Source organism: Puntigrus tetrazona, chromosome 5 (assembly GCF_018831695.1).
Source record: "Puntigrus tetrazona isolate hp1 chromosome 5, ASM1883169v1, whole genome shotgun sequence".
NCBI lineage: Eukaryota > Metazoa > Chordata > Actinopteri > Cypriniformes > Cyprinidae > Puntigrus > Puntigrus tetrazona.
In genome coordinates, this window is record NC_056703.1 from 31,549,499 (window position 1) to 31,567,991 (window position 18,493).

The 18,493-nt window shown below is 40.4% G+C and overlaps 1 protein-coding gene across 2 annotated transcripts in view; it reads right to left on the minus strand.

The window, feature by feature from the left end:
- The window catches only part of srrm3 (serine/arginine repetitive matrix 3), a 61,206-nt gene extending 43,020 nt beyond the window's left edge, over nucleotides 1-18,186 (minus strand). The window contains exon 1 of one of the 2 annotated variants that reach the window (XM_043239952.1): nucleotides 17,991-18,186. The gene's annotated coding sequence lies outside the window, so the exon portion shown is untranslated. The remainder of the gene's footprint in view (nucleotides 1-17,990) is intronic. The other variant, XM_043239951.1, reaches the window with a different exon arrangement.
- Nucleotides 18,187-18,493: the final 307 nt, after the last annotated feature.

The following is an 18,493-nucleotide window of genomic DNA, read 5'->3' on the forward strand; positions in this document are numbered from 1 at the left end:
ATCTCCCACTTCTGATTTTTTTTTTTCTCTGTGAGATAAAATGTTTATTTTTTTTTCTCCCGTGACAGAAACAAGCTTCCATTCCTCCATCTATCTGCAGCACAGTCCATTATGAGCTGCGTCTGTAGTGTGCATCATGACTACTGAGCATTAGTGCTCCAGATCAGTCACTTACAAGCTCCATTTGACTTAGTAGCCAACAAGGCGGCTCACTAGATGCTTTATTTGTTATATGGGATACAAAGCATCTGCTGTAACTCACATAACTATAACTGATCTAAAGGGAGAGAGAGACACACACACACACACACACACAATTGAGTAATTTTTCAGAGCAAATGTGTAAAGTGATTTCTCTGGAGTACGAGGGTTATGGCTTCAGCCTCCACTTCAACAACCAAACTCATCCTCACAGGCCAGATGTCCTTCCTATCACACACACACACACACACACACACACACAGATCTGGGTCACATTGTCCATTAGCATACTTTGAAGTACAAAGTTTGTAAACAAGAGCTGTGAAGGGAGAAAAAGAGAGGGAGAGCGATGAATAAATCCAAAAAGCAGATTCAAAACTATTGCGTTGGAAGGGTCTGCAAATGAACAGCACTTTACGGCTCCGTTCCAAAAGCCCAGCGCACGAAAAATAATATCACTATCCCGGGCAATTTAGCTTGTTGCAATGCATTCTAAGATCATCTTATTTGCGAAAGGTTGCATGCGATGTCTCCTTAGAATAATTATACCACCTACAGTTTGAAACGGACTCCATATCAAGTCCCAAAATGCCGCCTAGGTAGGCAGCACTGTTCGTCTGGAACGGAGCCCGTGGACGCGTTCGGCAGGCCTGCTGATAATTGAAAATTACGCTCGATCGACTCCGCGTTCGGGGTCATAACACGCACGCCCGTATCCATTTCCAACCTTAAAATTCGAACGTGTAAAGTCAAGTGATACAAAACAGCTAAACACACGAATCTCAGACGGGTTACACAGATGAACAGAGAGAGAGCATGGAGGAGGAAATCAATGAGCGAGGAGAAACCGGCGGCGGCAGGAGCAGAAGCAATCTGAAAGAAAATAGAGGAGGAAATGAGTTGTCTTTCTGCTTCTACTCCCACAGCTGTGTTTTTATACTGTACTTTTAATGGAATATTGAACTATCTTACGATGTATGTGGGTGAGAGTGAGAGATGCCGTAATGAGCCGAGAGAGACTGCAGATTAGTACACTGCATACTTTTTAGTGCATCTATAGTAAAAGTAATTCAAATATATATATACATTAAAAAAAGGAGATTCAATTAAATTAGTGCTGGGCAATGATTAATCCCATGCAAAATAAAGATTTAAAAACATTATTCTTATATGCATTATTCTTTATTTGTATTAATATTATTTAGTTGTAATTGTTTCTATATATACATATATATGCATGTGTGTATTTATATATGCATAATAAATATACACAGTACACACACGCAAATATATGCATATATAGAAACAATTACAACTGAATAATATTAATACAAATAAAGATTTTTTTTTTAAATGCACATAAATAAACGCACACAAAAAAAATTTAAGCTAAAATTTAGAAGAAAAGCTGAAACCGAAACAATTAGGCTGAAAAAATTAAATAAAACATATTTAGTTGCTTAACGTTTTGTTTTGTTTTATTTCCGAATAACTAGGGAAAAAAAAACAATTTACTAAACTAAATACACAAAAATGAAAATGACAAAAATGCACAACACATTTCCTTTAATTGTATTAGTATTGATACCAAAATAATGCCTATGCCCACCATCTCAGAAATAATTCGAGGAAGACGAGAGGACAACAGAAATGGGGCAAGAGCGAGACGGATGCTCAGAAAAAGAGCAACCAGACACACTGGGACTTTACAAAGACAAAGTAGAACAGCAACAATGTGCTCATTATAGCAGCTCGTTTAGAGTCTCCGCTAATGAAACATTCATGAATTCACGTTCATATCATCAGGAATAAACGAGGAGGAACATGATAATCACGTTTGGTGGTGGGAGTTCATGCGTGACGCTCTGCTGTGATTGGTCGGATTAGATGTACAGTCTCCGCCCACGCCGCCTTCTAGATCTCGATTTAGAACAGAAACCCGGTAATTATCTTCATGAGCACTTCGCAGACTCTTCAGGATGGATTTCACATCATCGGTAAGATAATTAGAGCTGTTTGCCAAGTCATCCATCCCCGGTACTGCTGCTCATATTTAGGGTGAGTGATCCGAACAATGCCATCAAAAGCTCCGCTACTAAAAATAAATGATTTCTCAATCTTAGTTGCATAAGTGGACAATAAAAACTATACAGAGCGGCCTGGAAACCAAAAAAGTCTCCTCTGCTTACCAAGGTTGCATTCATTTGATCACAAATACAGTAAAAATATCTTGTGATCCATGTGAATATATTGTAAAATGTCGTTTGTGATACAAGTTTAATTTCCAGCATCATCGCTCCAGTCTTCATTGTCATGTGATCCTTTAGAAATCACGCCTTAATGTCTCTTTTTGATCAATTTAATGCATCACTGCTGAATAAAAGCTAAAATCGCCAAAGCCACAAAACATAAAAAAAGTGACAAGCGCAGTTTTGCATTCATCCGTACTCAACTTTTACAGAGCAAAGTAGTAAAAATCAATAACAAAAGTCCTATTTATCTTCTCTATTTACTGTATTTTTATCAAATGAATGAAAGAAGGAGGATTAAAAAAAATGAACATGAGATTTAAACCAACCGGGTCTAACTTGTCTTACAATCTCAATCAGATCAGATCATGCAAAGACACACAAAATATGTGCATTCAGCTAGATCACAGCTGAAGGATTATCCATTAGATCATTAGATGCTGCTTTCCTTAATGTAAAATTCTGCTGACAGAGAAGTAGGTGAACTGAAAACAGAAGATAAACAAATAAAAAAATCAATTTGTAAAAGTGCCTCAAAATGTTCTAGCGGTTTTCTGTTTCGAGTGACCTATCTCTTAAAATCTATGATTATCACACGATCCAACATTACGCGAGCACATCCCAGCTGCTTGTCATTAGTAAGCGTGCAGAAAAAAATCAGTCCGCATTTGAGGAGAACAGGACAGTGATAATAAAAGAAGATGAAGAGAGACAGATGGATGGAGCGAGCGAAGGGAGAGCGAGACAGCATTGTCGTGTGAAATGAGCAGAGAGAGAGAAACTGATAGAGAGATCAATCAGTGGACAGGTGAAAGCTGTTGACAGCTTATTTCCAGCTCTATCCGCTCTGACCCTCAGCATCCGTGGTGCGGAAAACAGCAATACAGCATCTCTCTCCCTCTCTCTTTCTCCTGCTGGAGTCAAACAACATCAACAAGGAGAAGTACGTGAGCCCATTTTCTCATTCTCAGAATGAGACTATTCGATGTTGGTGACGGGTGGAGGCTTTTCCATTTCAACACAAATTTGCATTAGCAACCTATTCTGTAAAATAATGCATTGAACGAGCCAAAAAACCTAGGTTGGCTTTTTAGAAAAGTTCACGTTTTTCTAAACGTTTGCCATTCGTTTGAATCATCGGCATCACAATCCTTCAGAAATCTAATATGCTGATTTGATTTGACGTTCACGATTATTATCAATGTTGTGATGAAGAGTATTTGATGGATAGGAACAGCATTTTTTTGTCACTTTTGATCAACCTAATGTACCCTTGCTCAATAAAAGCATTCATTTAACTGAATCTTTTGCGCAATATAGGGCCAGTTTTGATTTCATTTTAATGCATGTTGAATATGAATGCACTGCACCCACTCAGCGAATCAAATAAACTCTCTTTCATATGCCTTCCGCTGTCTCCACGTCTGAATGAGTGATGACTTGTTCTCGGCTCCGTTTCATAATCCCAGCGCTGTGGTGTTGTGATGCTGATGAGATTATATCTGTGCACTCGACGACGGGGCTTTGTGTCTTAACTAGCGTGCGCTCTGCGCGCTGCCTGTCTATATCAGCATATCTCGAGTAAAATATTGGTGCCGAAATTACTTTGAAACAACATAAATGATGACAGAAGTCTAATTTGGTGAAATTGCTCCGTTAAGCTCTTTTTAAATGGTTGTAATGATCTAAACCAGTTTGCACCAGATTGGAAAATCAGACCGGTTTGAGCTGGTCTTTTAAGCTGGGAAGTCAGATCCTTGATTAAGAAGCTTTGTGAGGACATAAATCAGAAATAATCTCCAGCGTAAGAAGCAAATCTATGTCAGATCTATGTAAAGCCTTTTATTCTAGATATTACTGGGCTGCTGAAGGGAGTCGTGCACTCATTTCTGCACCCGCGAGGATCGTATGCGCTTTAACTGTTGACATGTATCACGAACAACTAACTAGAGCTCGGTGTGGACTGTATTGCAGACACTCGCGGCACCTCTGACCTTCAGATTGAGACAGAAACACCTTCACTCCTCCTAATGAGAGATGCCACAGGACCAGTTCAGACAGATAAGGCATCTCTAGCTGCCAGTGAATCAGTGGTAACGCAGTCGTAAAGAACAACAGAAATACAAGGAGCACCAGATCAGATAGAGACACAGTGAAGCCAGATATGAATCAGTGTTTACTCACACAGAATCTGTGCGTTCAGATTGCTTTCACTGCACAAGGGCATGAAAGACCTGCACCACGTTTCTCACTAGCAACCCTGTCCGAAACACCCTAGCAACTGCTCAGAAAACCTAAGCAGCCACCCTGACCGGAATCTGCCCAGAAAACCACATCATTTCTTCACTAGCAACCACCTAGTACACCAGGTTGCTACATAGCAACTCGCTAACAACTATCCAGAACATCCTAGCCACTGCTCATAAAAACGTCTTAACAACTGTCCAGAATACGCTGCACAGCTGCACTGTGACTACCTAGCAACCGCCCAGGACACCCCAGTAACTTAGCAACTTCCCAGAACAACTTAGAAACTGTTCGTAACAGCATAGTAACTAGTAACTATGCAGGACACTCTATCAACTGCCAAGAACACTCTAACAATTTCCCAGAACACCATAACAACTTAATTTCCCTAGCAACTGCATAGCAATTCCCTAGTAACAATGCAGGACACCCTATCAACTGCACAGCGACTGCCCAGAATACCATAACAACTGTATTTCCCTAGAAACTACCCAGAACACCCTAACGACTGCATTTTCCAGCATAGTAACTCCATAGCAACATTGTAATTTCCTAAAAGCTGCCCAGAATACCATAGTAACGCCATAGCAACACCCTAGCAAACACTCTTAATAACCTAGGCAACTGCATAGCAACATCTTTGCAGCCACTTCTTGACCTAAACATGCTCTTCACTCCGCTGTGTTATGGAGAAATGATGTCTATGACATTTGAGTGATATGAATTATTGATCAAGATGAAACAGCACACCATCATGAGTGTGTGTTCAGCTTCTACAGCAAACAAGAGCTTGCTATGCTAACATGCTAGCATACTGCATACTACAAATGAATACATACGACAAATGAGCAACGCATTTCCTCGTAAAAAGTAATGTGCAAAAGTGGTATGGTAGCGTACCAACAGTTGCCGAAATGCCAAGGCTTTAGGTTTTGGTTTACAATGACAACACTGTGTTGTCATATATCGCTAGAATCTCTATTAGTCTAATTCACAGTTTGGTTTCCTGGGAGACAATCTGAGAGCCATCTGTTTGAATCACTTCCTGCCCGGCATCCTTTGGGAATTCTGTCCTCTGCTGATCTGGATCACAGGGAAAAAGGAAAGTCAAACTGTGCTACTAGGACACAGCTGCTCGCCTTCCCACTGAGTGTGGAGCAGCGAGGGCTTTCCTCCATTAATATCCACCCGACAGACCTACATACTTCAGGAGGAACCACGAAACTGACCGCAAAACAGCATAAACACTAGTCCGGAGAACCTCAGCATCTGCATAGCAACATCTTAGCAACTGTTCAGAAAACATTTGCATCTGTTTAACCACCATCCAGGACATCTTAGCACCTTAGAAACCGAATAACTCCCTATCAACTACCCAAAACACACCAGAAACCGCATAGCAACTCCATAGCAACCACTGAATTCTGTAACAACCATCCAGGACGCCTTCGCAACAACGCAACTCTCCGTCAACCACACACAACATATCAGCAACTAACCACAAAACCTTATTAGCAACCACAGAACTTGGTACCACCACCCAGCACATCTTAGAAACGGCATAACTCCGTACCAAGCACCCGCAACACATCGGCAACTGCATATGCAACTCTTTAGCAACTGCCCAGAAGACCTTAGCAACCACATAAAATGTGGATTTTCTTTATATATCAAAAATATCTTTACGGTCACATTTGATCAATTTAATGCATTCCTGATGAATAAACCTCCCTGAGCCCCAACCGCTGAACAGTAGTGTTCTTATATAAAAAGTCTTTAAAAGCAAAAAACATTTCCACCGCAAAGTCTACAACTCTATATTGTTCTCTAACCTCACTAAAGGTACAGTATTTAATGTGTACAGCTAGCGGTTGAAATGGGAACCGCAGTGCAAATGTAAAATATCGCACAGCGTTGTTTTGGCTCTACATTCATGCAGGTTGCCAGATTGAGACAAGCAACGGAAACAAGTGCAGGTGACACTGGAAGACAACGAGCCTTAAACCGTAAGCTTATGAGTTGATTCAGACGAATAGCTTTTTAAAAGGATGCAAAGGCTCTTTAGGTCTGACTGAGTTTGTCTGAGTTTGTCACAGACCCAGACGAAAACACGTTTTGGAGAAACAAGTATATGAACTTGTCATGTATCGCTGCAAACACATTATATTTCAATGCTTTCGCACACAGAGCGCGTTTAATCCATCAGAGCACCGTCTTTGATTTTCGCGTCACCTCCATCTTCATCTATTTTCTGTATTTTTCTCCTTTCGCGGTCTCTCAGGCTGGTTTCCAGGTCGGCTGTTTAAGGTCTCCGGGGAGGAACGCACAGCAATAGCAGGCAGTTTTACGCCGACGGAAAGAGCAGCAGGCATGAAATTTCCCTTGATATTCCACGACTGGATCTCAGCCGCTCTTTCTCTCGCACGCGTTTTGTGGCGTTTAATTGGTGCAGGTGGCGGCAGGCTCGTGGAATACAAATGAATGTTTTGGCCTGCAGTGCTGGAGAGTAACTAACTAACAGCAGTGACGCTACTAGCTTTAATACATCTTTTCGCAGTGTGACGGGTGTTTTCTGTGCTGCTTTTTCTAAAAGGCAATTTTCCGACGTGTGGCAGTGTACTGTGACAAAACACTAAATCACTTTTTTGTCACATTATATTGCAGTTTACAGCCGAGCGAGCCGAACAATCAAATACGCTTCCTAACACATGACACTGCGAGTCTGTTTATAAAATGAAGCAACGCTGCGAATATTACAATCATTTAAGGTGGTTTTCTAGGCACATAATAACACACAAGCATGAAATCATGAAGTTATAACCGGTTCGATTCATTTATGTGAATCACTTCAAACGGTTCGTTTCAATTAATCTCTGATTTTTAATTCTGATTTATAGCTGATTTCAGATTTATAGCTCAACATATACAAAAATATCGAAAATATTCTAAATTAATAATTACTCAGTCCCTTGTATTAGGTTTAGATAAAATATGTACCACTGTTCAAAGTTTATTTTTTATGTTTTGCCTACTAAGGTTGCATTTGTGTGATAAAAAATACAGTAAAAGAACAGTTTTTTTTAAAGTGAATATGTTTTAAAACGTAATTTAGCCTAGTCTAACTTTCATCAACATTACTCATATGTCATGTCATGAAAATAATTATGATTATTATTATCATGGCATGTTAAAATTTGCACATGTTTGTGATGCCAATTTTTTTCAGTATTTTATTCAATTAAAAATAGAACTGTTTACCGATTTAATGCATCCTTGCTAAATAAACGCATTAATTTCTTACAAAATATTTATTAGATTTATTACATTTTATTCTATTTTTCTAGCGATTGTATTTCGTGGTTTTTTTTTGCGTGTTTATTTGATTCTACTGGGCTAAAACGGCTATTTTATTTGGTTACTATTATTGGAAAAAATCCTTTAAGCCATTTCTGAGCAAATGCACAAACGAAGATTAAGGCAAAAAAAAAAAAAAAAAAATCCTGAAATCTTCAACAGTCATCGCTCCCGCTTCTCTCTTCTCGCTTATCTGTGAAAAACAACACAACATCCCTCACATACAAACGATTTAACGCTCGCGCAAAGCGCTATACGAGCGTGTGTGAGTTCTGCGTGTCAGCTGGGAGTGTATTGTGACAGATATCAGAGAGCGAGAGAGCGAGACAGCGAGGTTATGTTATTCACCAGCCGCGGGCTCAGCTCACATGAAGTCATCTCCATTTGCTGCAAAAGGTCAGACAGCCCTTCTCTCCTCCCTAAGGCATATGGACGCAAGATTCGCTCTCTGCGTCCGTTTCCGCCAGCTGTTGACCTCTCTTTCTGTCTCTCTGCATGGTTGGATGATCATCACAAAGTCAGTATTCTAGCAGGTTCCTCTCACATAGTCATATCATCCCAGCCTTCGCAGATCCCGCTCGACCGCCTCCGCTTTCTACAATGTAAGAGATTGCGGGACGTTTAAAGCTGCACACCATTTTACACACTGTACACAACTAAAGCGAAACACAACACTGAGGGGAAATGTTTGAGGTTTTGTACGAATGCTGAATTAATGAATTAATAAGCAACTTTTTAAAATGCATACAATGCCATTCAAAGCGTTTGACATTTATACTATTAGTCAGAAAGGATGCATTAAATTGAACAAACGTGAAAGCAAAACCTTTGCATCGTTGCAAACAGTTCTGCTTCTATTTCATAAATGCTATTCATCAAAGAAAAAATGAATGGACAAAATAAATAAGGTAAATAAGGTTTCTTGGGCATTAAAATGACTTCTGAAGGATCGTGTGACACTGAAGAATGGAGTACGATTGTTTTTACTGTATTTCTGATCAAATGCATGCAGCCTTGGTGAGCAAAAGCATGAAAAATCTTACAGCTGTAATATTTTCAGTGCCATTTACAGTGAAAATTGACCAAAAATGTCTGTTTAAAGAAAGGGCATGCTTTTTAACTTCCCTTTTAAATCAGTAATATATGCCAGCTGTAACGGTGCGCATCAAACCATTTAAACAAAGTGCACTGAAAACCATAAACACGCTCAGCAGCGCTGTGGTATAAAGCCGGTGCCTATAGAAGCGATCTAAGTGATGACTGAAACTTTACACACACTGAACTTCAAAAGACGTGGAGTCTTCCTGCTGCTTCTGCTGATATAAGAAGGAGGAGAACACCTATTGTTACTGTCCTGCGGCGGAAAGCGTTGGACCTTCAGCCATTTCTTTCAGGAAAATAAAGGGGCCGAGCAAAACGTTAGAAGATGTCTACTGTAATGACTGCCAGAAACCCAGCAGGAGAACAAAAACCCAACAAACAGAGATACGATATCAAACCGGATGTAAAGTCCAAACGGATCAGTGCGAATAATCTAACACCGCGAGCCATTTAAATACACCACTTAAATTGACAAAAACATGTTGGTGAAATCTCAGCATTTCTGCATCGATTTCACAACAATAGACAGAACTAATAACAGTTCAACTTTTCATTGACACAGCAATTGCAAAATGTTTTCAATTGTAACAATGTTCTCAAAATTATGGTTTTTACTGAATTTATGATCAGCCTCGTTGAGCATAAGTGACATTAAAAATTAAAAATAAAACAATTAGCTTTTGAATTGTTGGGTATTTCTGCTTTGCTTTAACATTTAAGTGAACAGGAAATATTGGACCGAATATATTGATGACATTTTTAAAGAAACGCAATCTGGCCAAACTAATAATACACAGTTACCGAAGACGCTGAGCGGTCGTTGACATGCCAGGCTGGGAGAAAAGCACGTCGATGATTAGTTAACTCAGGACACTAATGGTAGGATGAAAGTGCTTTTAAACAAGTTTAATGTCATATATATATAAGGAGATATATTTGCTATTTGCTAATGCTGTTGGTGCCTTAGAGTGTTAAGTTTAATTAAAATTAAGTGTATTTAAAGTAAAATGTGCATGCTATGTGTTTTGGCACTGTATAAGATGTGACTTGATTGTAACTAATTAGCTGTTTCATTCTGCCTCTTATCAAGCTACCTTAAACTAACTAAATAAATAGTTTGCTGCCAAATGACTGAAATCTAGTCCATCGTCTAACTTTATTCAAATTAATTGGCGTTCATTTGTTGGAAACTTGCTATGTGAATGGAACTCAGTACAAATCAGTCAAGATTATAACAAGCGCGTTGTCGAATGAGAGCAGAGCCATATCATGACAGACTGAGCTCTTTTTCGAGTTAGAGGCCGAAGCGTGGATTACATATAAATAACTCGACAGTAAGTGAACCTCTGAATTGAAGCCAATAATGCGGAAATGGCCAATTAAGATGTTATAGCACAACCTAAAGAAGGTTCTGTTATTCAGAAAACCAAGGCATGCTGCTAAACTGCGAGAGTAAACATATGGTGGAGGTTTTGCTCCTAAAGGAACATCTACAACTCAATTCAAGGGGGAATTTTTTTTTTTCATCCTGCATTGGGAATGAATAGCCAATGTATTTAGGAACAATGTGAAAGGTATAACAGTGTGTGTGTGTGTGTGTGTGTTATTATTTAAAGGTAGGGAGAGAGGGGCTAGCTGTGAAAGCATAAGATCCCAGGCCTCCCCAAAACACCTGACTGTGAACAAACCAGAACAGAGACGTGATGAGAGACTCATTCACTGGTGAGAAAACAGTAGAGTACAAAGCGCATGATGTTACAATAATAACGTCTTCTATTATCATCCGGTCCGCAACAATGCAAAGGAACACACTGATAAGGTTGTATCAACGCACTGAACAGTATGAAGTAGAAGAAGACAATGATAGGGATGTATAATGACGAGATTGAACAAATGCAGAGACGGTCTCTGTAATCAATTCGACGATAATCACTAGACGTTAAGTGTCCCCAACAAAGCAAGCCAGAGGAACCAAAACCCCATCCATACAGAATGGAGAAAAGAAAAAAACCTTGGGAGAAAGCAGACTCAGTTGGGGCCAGTTCTCCTCTGGCCGGACGCCCAGCACTTAACCTCCAGTTCAATTTTAAACGCGGCCGCGTAGGATTATGATCCTACACCTTCCACAGACGATGCAAATACATATAAACGCCTTTAGACTGCTCAGCGGTTGCTATGGGGATGTGAAGAGACTTAAACCAGCATAAGAAAAAGTGTTTTTGAAATCACATGACCAACCCTGCCTTCAAATCAAATCAGACCACATGTTTTCAAAGGGTTCACAAACTTATGCCACTGCACGCCGAACCATTTGAATTTAACTTGCAAACTTTCTTCCTCCCGACCCGAGTGTCAGTGGGATCGTGTGTTTATCTCCGAGCTCTGGGAGTGTGTGTGTGTGTGTGTGTGGCTCAGATACGCCACGCCAAAGCCATTTCTGTTGAAGAGAGCTCATTCGCTCTGTACATCAAGATTCTTGTGAAAATGAAGTGCCTCTTTTGTCCTTTCATGTGCGCTGATACTTTGTTTCCGAACATTGTAATAATTCTAAGATCCATTATACGAAGGGCACTTGGATCTCCCTGAATGTTGCCATTAACTTCAATTACGGACCATGAGTAATACACTTTCTGTCAGTGCACACACGCGATAACATTCAATATATGCCATTTCCCATCATTATATGTGAGATCACCCGGGCCGTGCTAGAAATTAGACTTGAACAGTTAAAGCAGCAGCTATTTACCATGACTTTTAAAAAGCTGCAAAGTATAAATAGCCACAAAGAGCATCTTGTTTACAGCAATCACAAATTGTGAGAGTTAATATTAATGTCAAGTGTGAACCGACGTAATACCCTCTATATGCCCAATCTGAGCAACGGTGGGCGGAGTTACTGAAAGCAGACTTTGCCAACACACAATGTCATAAGTTAAACGTTTAGCGGCGAGTATGAAGAGTGCGCCTTTATCTGTCCGTCTCTGCTGCTCGAGGCATGTTTGATCATTTTGTTGTCTTTTCTCTATAGCTATTCAGCAACAGAATAAATTATAAATGCTGCTGTTCTGTTATCGCCAGAGATAATGAGCAAGTCATGTGATCTGAGCTTCTAATTAGAAGCAGGACCGGCGTATACAGTGATGCTTGTTGCATTACAGATGGTTTCTGTTGAGTACCATCTGTAAATGCAGCACCTTTGTGTGTGTGTGTGTGTGTGTGTGTGTGTGTGTGTGTGTGTGTGTGTGTCTGAATACCTTATGTGAAAGCAGAAATATCTCCAGATAGAGGGGAGGAAAGTTCAGTGCTGCTGTAAGAGCTGTCTTGAGCTGTCAGTCAAAGTCTCTCTCTCTCTCTCTCTCTCTCTCTCAGACACACACACACACACACACACAGAGTATGCAATCGGTCACAGTGTGAAGAAAAAACTGCACTGCAGCTGCCCACGCATTTTTAATAATAATAAAATGAGGTTACTGAGAGGGACTGACAATTAGTGATTTTTTTCTGATGATTTAAATGAAGATTATTTAAGATAATTCTATCCACGTTTGTTTGTTAATGATTTAGCATAAAGGCATAAAGCATAAATGAGCATCTTCACCCATTAACAAAAATGTGTGTGTGTGTGTGTGTGTGTTAGTATGGTGTCTTATTTTATAAAGGCACTGTTAAACCTGCACTGTTAGGATGTGACGTTGCTTAAATGATCATTTATACAGTAACTCTAGGTTTAAGGGTTTTCATTCTGCCTTGTCACGTACACACTGAAATTATTTTCCCACACAGTATTTTTGTTATGTTTTCCAGAACAAACATCCTTAAATTAAGAGACATTTACTCGAGAAGGAAACTGACTTAAAACATGCCAGAAAATATCTTGTTTTCCCTTATTCTCCCACCCTACTGAGATGCTTTTTTCCTGTTTTATGCCTAAACTCACTTAATTTTGAGATAAGAATAATGAGAATGAACATCTTAACGTATATTGAATGCAGACAAGACAGAGATCCAGCAGACGCTATGCTACGCCTCCTATTGTATCTGGAAACCCGATTCTCTCCACCTGATCTGTGTGTGTGTGTGTGTGTGTGTGTGTGTGTGTGTGTGTGTGCGCGTACTCTCCTGAGCTCCTGAGACAGACACACTCCTCCATTATTCAGAGGAAGACAGTGCAGATGTACAGATCTCTGAACACACACACACACACACACACACACACACACACACACAGGATGGAGAAAATCACAAACGCAACGGCTTCAATATCTCAACTGTTTCTGTTAGAGAGCAACGGAGGGCAAACAGAATTTTGCCGGTAACAAAAAAAAAACGATCCCAGTAATCTCACAGACCTCAAGATACATTTGAATGAAATGCAAAATGACATATAAGTCAGATTTTCTGAAAGATAAAAAAAGATCAACATTAATGAGTCAGAAAAATACTGGGAAATTTATTTTCATGACGCCACTGGTAGATATTTGTTCTAGCATTAGGCATGAATTCTCAGTTTTAATAGATTTATCAGTCATTTTGCTCTTCAAGCAAATGTATCTTGATTTAGAAATACTATTATCTGTGCTGGAAAACATGACAAAAATACTGAGATAAAGAGACGAATAAAAAAATCTGAATTTCGTGCAGCACTTTGGATGCTTTTTCTCTTTTGTAGTAAGGTGCACTGACGACGATAAGACCAGAAACATGCTTTAGGAATATAAATAGTGTCTATTTTGATGGTACGTTGACTTTAACGTTTCAGGCACTTTAAAGAGAGACATTAAAGCAAACGTGAAGCCAGAAGAAGCAGAAGAAAGGAAGGTCGGGAAGGAAGAGCATGAGATATTCTCCACACACACAGAGGTGTCTATGCCATCCCCGTAGACAAACGCACGAGCAGCAAAGCTTCAAACAGACGGCCTCCATCTTCCCTCATCTCTTCAATAATGCCCTTTCATCTGCTCTCTACATCCAGACCAGGCCGGAGCAATCCAGCACAGATGCACGGCGAAAACACAGACCGGCAATGACGAACAGATTATCATCTTGACTTCATCCCGCTTCGAAAAAAAACAGTCTGAGAAATTCATTCGAAAATCCGACTGAAGCGGATGTCTGGGTACGGTTATGTTTGGTAAGTTGCAGCAGAAAAAAACAGCAGGAGTAGTTAAAAAACAGCAGTTAATACTAATGACAATGTGCTATTATAAAACGAAAGAAAACCTTTTTATAACAGCATTAATAATTATAATTCATTTAATATAACATGACAATATTAATGAAGAATCCTAAAAAAATGAAATAATTAAACAGCACTAATACGTTCACGTTTTATAGATCAATTTACCTAAGAATGATAATCATCCTCGTGTTCGTCCACATCTGGACGCGTTTATTTCTGTGGAACTCAACGAAGGAATGAATGGATGAATCAATGAAAGAATGCATTGAAAACATCTTATATGATAAACACCTCACGATGTCAAACCCCGCGCTGTCGGACGAGATCAAATGATGCTGCTTTACAAATGAACTTCGTCTCTGATGTTATTCCGTTTATATCCCGAGTTCGATTGGATGTTGCGTAATTCTGTCTGATACGTCCTTTGAACTGAGATGAGCGTAGATACGAGCTGTCTAGAACGCACCGGCACACACTCCCGCTCGAAGAGAAATCATTTACGTGTGTCCTGGAATAAATTCAGGCCTGGAATGAAACGCATGAGTCATACGAAATGACTTTGCCATGCTTTCTTTTCGGAGCCCCACGAAAAAACAGGTCAAATTCATACAGTCACACAGTTCGGAAGTGGATATGATTGCTTTCGTTTTTTTGGGCGAACTATTCCTATCGAACGAGTCTCCAAACGGCTCTTAGCTTCAGTGAATCAGGAGGGAAATCGTAATATTTTCAAGCTAAAACGGCTCTGAATGAACTCACCTACACCTCGGGGTGACCTGAGGCTGAGCTGATTCTCGAATTTGGGGTGAAATGTTTTTTTTTAAGGTAGCCCCATCAAATCTTTAGCCTTTCAGAAATGAGTTGTTCTCGACGAGTCCAAAAAAAGCTACGCGCGTGTATTTTTTCTGCCGTGCTAAGAGCGACGCTGCTGTGAAAATCTAAAAATAAATAGACAGGAATAGACCGGAAAAAAAGAGACAGAAGCCTGCTGAGAGTCAACATTCCCATTTAGAGTTAAACACACTCCAGTGTGCGGGTATAGAGGACAGACGTATGCTGGAAAACACACACACACACACACACGCACGCGCTAACCAGCCCCCCGAGGATCTGTGTGCCCTTCAGGGGACCGGCGGATGATGGGAGAATTAGGATGGCAGGAGGAGACACTTTTGATAAAATGGAGGCTGAGAGAAAAGAGGAAAATGGGGTGAGAGAGAAGCGCCCCGATTGAAACGCCTCACGTGAATCCATTCGAAAAAAAAAAGATTCAAATTGTGAAATATCTACATCATGAACAAAATGAAGTTGCAAATGACAATATTGGAATGCGTTTTTGCATTATCTTGACTTAAAAATGTCATATTTAATAAAACACGCTTGCTTGCCATTTCTTTGTGAAGACCTTATATGATGAATGCGGCATGATTTAGTTAGTTTTATGGGATAAATATCAATAATATACACTACAACCCCTGTTTTTTTCCCAAATACGCTTTAGAGACGAGCGAACGCGCACAAATCATTTGTTGCAATCAATGCAGTTCATAAGTCAGTTGTGTTTTCTGTACGCGCACGAGAAAGCATGTGTGTTTATTTTTGTTTGGGGGGGAACACTTGTGAATATTAATGAGATCACGTGGTCCCTAGGGGGCGCTAACGCACGAGCCTGTCGTTTGATTTGATGATGATGCAAACAATTGCAGCCTGGATCTGAAACAGACGAGCACGTGATCAGCAGTCAACGTGGACTGGGATGCAATGGTGCTGAATTGAGATATTTCGCCGTCAGTCAGGACATCCGAGGCCGATCAGAAAGCAAAAGGTATTTGTATGAAGAGCAAGATGATTGACGTTGAGACTAAAAAAGAATAATGAGTAGTGAATTTGATAAATCATTGCTACTAGAAGTTTAAAGTTTGTATAAATCGTTCATCATATGTCAACTAATAACAAAATAGAGCTGTGCCTTTAATAAGAGATCAGACTCGTAGCCTAAAAAAAAAAGTTTTTTTAAAGCATTTTTCTACCTTAAAGGTACATAATTGTACCTAAAGTGTGCATATTAGCATCGAAATTATACATATTTATTGGGTACTGGCTCAGAGACAGCTTTCTGGCATTTCTGATAGATGAAACGCGAAAAAAGTCGCACACACTTTCCAAAAACACGCCAAACACTCAAAACACACGCATTCACGCCGGTTCCACGCATTACTTCGAAAGCCTACTAATGATCTGAAAGCGATCCGAACGAAGTATCTGTCCCAAACGCGATTCTTGCGCGCGTTAAGAAAGCGTCTTAGCGGCGTTCACGGCCCAGGAACGGTGCTTTAACGAGCTTGGAGGAGCCGGGGAGCGTGCTTTTGCCTCGACGCGACCAAATCGTTTCTAACCGACCCGCGCGCGGAAATAAATCTGCATTACTAGGGATACGCAGACCAAAACGGCACCCTGGGAAATTACCGACGGCCGGCTGCGGATAACTAACTCCTCTCCGTTAAGTGAACGCTTTCGTCTCCTTCTGAGCGACCGGCGGCCCGTGACCCCGGAATAAAGAGCGAGTCGAGAGCTTCGTGTAAGGGTGAGCGGAGACCCTCACGAACCTCGGAGGTGTTAATGGATAAAAACACACACACACACACGCACGCACGCACGCACGCACGCACGCACGCACACACACGCGCGCGCGCGTCTTTACAGCTTTACCGTTCAAAAACGAAAGCATAGTAAGAAATACTAAGGTTTAATAACACGTTTATGCTACACATCATTTATTCAGCAACGGGAATAAAAACAATAATGCATAAATATAAGCTATGCATGGTACTTAGAACCATGCACAGTTTATTAACAGTTGCTTTTGCGCAAAATTACGCTTGTAGACGCATAAATACAGTTTTTTTTTTTAAAAGAGCTACAACAGCGTTAGGACAAAACGTTCCCAAAGTGGAACGTTCTCATAACTTTATTCATGTTTTTCTACTCGTTTTTTGTAAGCTTTCGATATTGCTCTGATGCTTTTAACATTTTAGGGCTGTCAGAATATTAAACACAGACGTTCAAAACAAAAGGGGCGAAGACAATTGCGCAACCTTTATGCAACGTTACGCTTACGTTTCTGCAACCTAAACGCGACCTGTGCACGTTCTCGATGCGTTTTATGAAAATCACCCCTTGCATAAATAAAACATCTCCGTCATCATTTCTGATGCCGCTTCACTATGGCTCGGATCAGATTTCCGATGATGATAACCGTTATATGACGAGCAATCGTGTCGTTTAAAACGATAAATAACTACATAATTATAAAAACAATGCACGCAGTTACTGCTCGGTAAGAGATTCAGCTATAAAGCTCGCTTATTTCCAAACATATCTTATTATTATAATCGAAAACAGCGATTCAACATCGTCTCTGTCAAGAGGAGAGCGCGATAAACGCGATGCTGCATTCAATTTAAATTACATTTGGCACATAAACACAGTGTGAAGAACAAAAGAGCGAGCGTGTTGAAAATAATCGCGTTTAATCACATTAAGAGCTTGCTGTTGTGTGTTTGACGCTCACACACACACACACACACACACACACACACACACTCTAGGGTCACCCGAGAGCGTTTATCGCGTGTGTTTGCGGTGAATAATCTTACCGGTGGGTCGCGCGGAAGCAGACGAGGCTGGCTGAAGCGCTTCTGCGGCGGTCTGCGGTGTTTTTCTCGGAGGCTCGGGAGCTGTCCTCCGCTCGCGGTGCTGAACGCTCGGTGCTGGAGCGCGAGAGACGAGCGGAGCCGAGCCGGGGAAGACGCAGCGCCCTCCGGCGGACGGGAGGAGCCACCGCGGCGCGGCGCGACGACGCTCTTCGTCGCGTTAAAAACAGACAAAACAGCCAGATCAAGAAATAATGACTTCACCTCGTTCGCGAAAGAGAAGCGTGGAGATATCCGTAAAGTGAGATGGAAAGAAAGGCACACGCGTGAATTCGCTATAGCGACACCTGGCGGTGAAAATAAATTCATATATATTGTTTTTAATCAACTTTGTTGAAAAATGCAATTATAATTTATTTTGATGAATACAAAGTTTATAACAGAGCGCTATTTTTCTACTTATCATTTTATTTAAATATTTTTTAACCTTTTTTTACATTTACAGA